Source organism: Otolemur garnettii, unplaced genomic scaffold (genome assembly GCF_000181295.1).
Source record: "Otolemur garnettii isolate 467f Iridium unplaced genomic scaffold, OtoGar3 scaffold00128, whole genome shotgun sequence".
NCBI lineage: Eukaryota > Metazoa > Chordata > Mammalia > Primates > Galagidae > Otolemur > Otolemur garnettii.
The window spans coordinates 4,090,885-4,095,742 of NW_003852523.1; the positions used below are offsets into that span (position 1 = coordinate 4,090,885).

Below are 4,858 nucleotides of genomic sequence, written 5' to 3' on the forward strand. Positions count from 1 at the left end.
GTGGCATTACAGCTCACAGCAACCTCCAACTCCTGGGCTCAAGCGAGTCTCCTGCCTCCGCCTCCCAAGTAGCTGGGACCACAGGCGCCCGCCACAGCGCCCGGCTATTTTTTGGTTGCAGCCATCATTGTTGTTTGGCGGTCCGGACTGGGGATTCGAACCCGCCACCCTAGGTGCACGTGGCTGGCGCCTCAGCCCGTTGAGCCATAGGCGCCGAGCCTGTTCTGCTCTTTAATGATCCTCCAGGCTCTTCAGTGTCTGCCCAGACCGACACTTCCCAAGGACTCAGTACATGACAGCGCATCCTGATTCAAGGAAGGGTTTTTTCTTTGTAGGTTCTGGCTCTGCCAGGCCAGGTCTGCTGGCAATGAGCCTGTGCAGTGTGACCCGTGTGGAGGGGCTTTGGGTTCCAGGGACGGAGGAGTGGGTCCCTGGGGCAGGAGGAAGGCTCCCTGGCTTCTCTCAACCCCCAGCCCCAGGTGATGGGTCCTGGGCACAGGGCATGGCTGGAGGAGTCCTCCCCAGAGGCCTGTACGCTGCGTTTTCCTGTTGAAAATTAAGGAGCGAATAGAATTAACGACTTCCCTTCTCCTAACAGTTAGTCTCATTAGCTGGCTTTAAACAGGGAGCTACACGACACGGTGGCCTGTAGCCAGGGCTTTCTGCCCCAGACCGCGTTGCTCTCCCGCACAGACATCGAGGGTCATTCCCGTCCACCAGGACAAAGGGACAGCCGGGCCACGCACCCTGCACCCAGCCCCAGGCCCAGACCCCATCTCTAGGCAAAGCCCACCCTACCGCACAGAGCACGCGCTTAACATTCTTTACAGATTAACCCACATTAGTCTAAACCGAGGACGCAGGAGATGCACCTCCTGCGGGTTGCACGGTAATTTCCCACCAGGCTGCTGGAAAGACCGGGAACTCGGGAGCTGCAATTAGGCGAGGCCGCCGGGCCAGCGCACTTCAAAGGCGCGAGCAGGGCTGTAATTAGCGGCACCGCGGGGCGCTCACGCCTAGGCTGCAGAGCAAGGCCCGTGGGAGCGGCGCGGGAACAAAGGCGCCTGCCGAGCCGGGAATGCTCAGGCGGGGAGCGCACCTCTGCCGGCCCGCAGAGCCGGGCGAAGCGAAGCCTGGCCGGAAGGTGTCCCCGTCCGGCCTGCAGGGAGACTTGTGGCCTGGACGTGCCCATCCTGCTCCCCCAGACTGTCAGAAGCTGTCGGGATGTCTGCGCGGGAAGGACCAGCAAGCTGGGGAGGGTAGCCTGTCCAGGGAAACTTCCAGAAGAACCCACCAGAAGGGAAGAAAGGGCAGGTCAAGGCGGCCACCCCACTGGCTACCTGCCCAAAGGCCAGTTCGTGTCAGAGTGCTCTAGATCAGTCTATTTTGGCCTCTGTGTGGGTGTCCTGTCTTTGCTGTCTAATGATGTGGATCCCCCACCCCCAACCCCTATGGATCCTGCCAGGGAGGTGCTCACTGCCTCACAAGCACGAGGGGTGCACCTGTGAGTGTAGATGAGTGTGGATGGGGAAATCTGGACCCCAAGGAGGTCCTCGGTGGGAAACCCGTGGGCCAGAAGGGACATCTGACTGTGCTAGGCTTTAATTGGGGATTACTTTTCTTCTAGAAATACCAAAGAAAATGATTTGGGATTGTGGGTTTTTGTGGTTTCTAATATATTTTTTAAAACCTAATAAAGATGGCTCGGTGCCTGTGGCTCAAGTGGCTAAGGCGCCAGCCACATACACCTAAGGTGACGGGTTCGAATCCCCAGCCCGGGCCCGCCAAATAACAATGATGGCTGCAACCAAAAAAATGGCCGGGCGTTGTGGCGGGAGCCTGTAGTCCCAGCTACTTGGGAGGCTGAGGCAGGAGACTCGCTTGAGCCCAGGAGTTGGAGGTTGCTGTGAGCTGTGATGCTATGGCACTCTACCCAGGGGGATAGCTTGAGGCTCTGTCTCAAAACAAACAAACAAAAAAAACCTAATAAAGATTATTATTTGAGAGAGCCTAAACAGGGCCAGGCTTCTAGAGCACGTTCCAAGTGCAGACACAGGGTTGTTCGGACAGGGCTTCTGGGTGCAGACTCTCCCCAGGCCACCTGCACCTGTGTCCCAGTCGGCCCTTAGCCCAGGACCCCAGAAAGAACAAAAGGAGGCAGCAAATGCCTCTGCTGAGCACGGAAATGGCAAGTTCAAAGAAGTGAGGTTAATTAGGCTGCTCACCCGGCTCAGCCTGTGATCTCAGCACTCTGGGAGGCCAAGGCAGGACTATCCCTTGAGCCCAGGAGTTCAAGACCAGCCTAAGCAAGTGCAAGGACCCCATCTTTACTAAAAATAGAAAAACTAGCAGGGACATGGCACTGGGAGCCTGTAGTCCTAGCTATTCACAAGGCTGAGGCAGGAGGATCTCTTGAGCCCAAAAGTTTGAGATTCTGTGAGCTATGACACCACAGCACTCTAGTTTGGGCAACAGAGTGACATCTCATCTCAAAAAATTTTTTTGGCCGGGAGAGGTGGCTCATGCCTATAATTTAAGCACTGTGGGAGGCCAAAGCTGGTGGATCTCTTGAGCTCAGGAGTTGGAGACCAGCCTGAGCAAGAGTGAAACCTAGCCTGTACTAAATATAGAAAAACTGGCCCAGGGTGGGCCACCAGCTCCATAGCTGCAGCAGCCATGGGAGGCGTCTGAGACAAGATGAAGCTCATCATCCTGGACCACTATTCTCAAGCCACCGAGAGGGCACCAAATATATCAGGAATCACATCGTCCAGTTTAAGCCAGGGCCAGACAAGTGCTTTACCCTAGGGATCCCCACTGGTATACCCCACTTGGCTGCTATAAGAAGCCGACTGAGTACTATAAGAATGGTGATCTGTCCTCCAAGTATGTGAAGACCTTCAGCATGAGGTAGTATGTGGGCCTCCCTGGACATCACCTGGAGTGTTACCACTCCTTCATGACATCCACCCATAAAACACCCACATTCTGGGTGGGAATGCAGCTGATCTACAGGCTGAATGTGATACCTTTGAAGAGAAGATCAAGACTGCAGGTGGGATCAAGCTATTTGTTGGAGGGATTGGCCTCGATGGACACAGTCAGGCTCTAGCCTCGTGTCCAGGACCTGTGTGAAGACCCCAGTCATGGACACTATCCTGGCTAATGCCAGGTTCTTGGAGAGCTGACCAAGGTGCCCACCATGGCCCTGACAGTAGGTGTGGACCCTGTCATGGGTACTGGAGAGGCGGTGATCCTCGTCACAGGCGCTCACGAGCCATTTGCTCTGTACAAGGCCATCAAGGAGGGAGTGAACCCCATGGGGACTGTGTGTCCCTCCCAGCAGCACCCGGCACTGTTTGTGCATTATGAGGATGCCACCTTAGAGCTGAAAGTGAAGACTGTCAAGTATTTCAAAGGCTTAATGCTTGTTCATAACAAGTTGGTGGGCCCTTTGTCCAGTATCAACAAGAAAGAAATTGAGAAGAGCTAGTCCTCTAAGAAACTATACAGTCATTAGCCTGTGCTAGAACAAGGGGATCCTTCTGGAAATTGTCTTTAGGAGAACAGAATTGTATTTTTTTGTTATTGTTGTGGAGACAGAGTCTCACTATGTTGCCCTTGGTAGAGTGTCATGGCGTTACAGCTCACAGCAACCTCAAACTCTTGGGCTTAAGCGATTCTCTTGCTCCAGTCTCCTAAGTAGCTGGAACTAGCCTGCCACAGTGCCGGCTATTTTTTTTTTTTTTTTTTTTTTTTTTTGTAGAGACAGAGTCTCACTTTATCACCCTTGGTAGAGTGCCATGGCACCACACAGCTCACAGCAACCTCCAACTCCTGGGCTTAGGCGATCCTCTTGCCTCAGCCTCCCTGTGGCTCCTGTCTTACACACTCATGAGTCAGTAGGGCCCACTGGGGCAGTAGACACTACACAACTTCAGGGTTACGTTCAGCCAGGGTGACGTGAGGTTGGCACGCATCATGCTATCCTGCTTCTGTAAGAGTTGAGCGCCAAGATGACATACCAAATGCTTCTAACCTGGTTTCCCCACTTAAAATGCCAAGCTCTTCTAAGCCTCTCCAGTTCATGTGGTGTGGCCTGATGTTCAGGAAATGTGGCCCTTTTGCCCAGTTCTTAGCTTCTTTCTCCCAAGATGGTCTATGGCTCGGCCTTCCTTTTACTCTCAAGCCCTCGTGGAGTGGCTGCTGCTGCCTCCTCCCTGTTTTGGTGCCTGTTTGAAGCTACTGCTGCCTCTAATTCCGGGAAAGTCTTTCAGCGCCTGGCTCAGGCCTCTCTTCAGTGCTGTTGGTACCAGCGTTTCATCTTTAGGTTTTGTACGTAACTATGCTGTCAATCTGTTTTAAATTAGTGGATCGATGGACTTGTTTACAATGTGATATTTTCTACTAAATTCAATATTTTCAAATAAAATCTGTCATTTGTGGAAAAAATAAATAAATAAATAAAAATAGAAAAAACTATCCCTGTAGTTCTAGCTAGTCAGGAGTCTGAGGTTGTTGTGAGCTGTGCACTGCACTCTACCTAGGGCCGTAGAGAGAGTCTGTCTCAAAAAAAAAAAGTCACTGAGGCCCTAAGTGTTCAATTTAAATTGTGTTTGTGGCAGTCAGTGACAGAGAGATTAATTAGCTAATGCCTAACTTTATAGCTTCAATAGAAATAGAGTTGTGACAGTTTGTGGGTTTTCTCAGTCTTGAATCAAGCTTTCCTTTGGCATAATCTTCCTGCAGGAGTGAGGGGGTGCTGAGAGAGCCTAGGGGGACTGTGGGACCATGAGGTGGGGGAGCTGTGGGTCTACAGCAGGGAGGGATGGTTATGGAGCCCTGGGGCAGGAGCGTG

At 52.7% G+C, this 4,858-nt stretch overlaps 1 pseudogene; it reads left to right on the plus strand.

Annotated features, from left to right (window-relative positions):
- The first annotated feature begins 2,697 nt into the window (after window positions 1-2,697).
- LOC100943691 lies at window positions 2,698-3,520 on the plus strand (annotated as a pseudogene).
- Window positions 3,521-4,858: the final 1,338 nt, after the last annotated feature.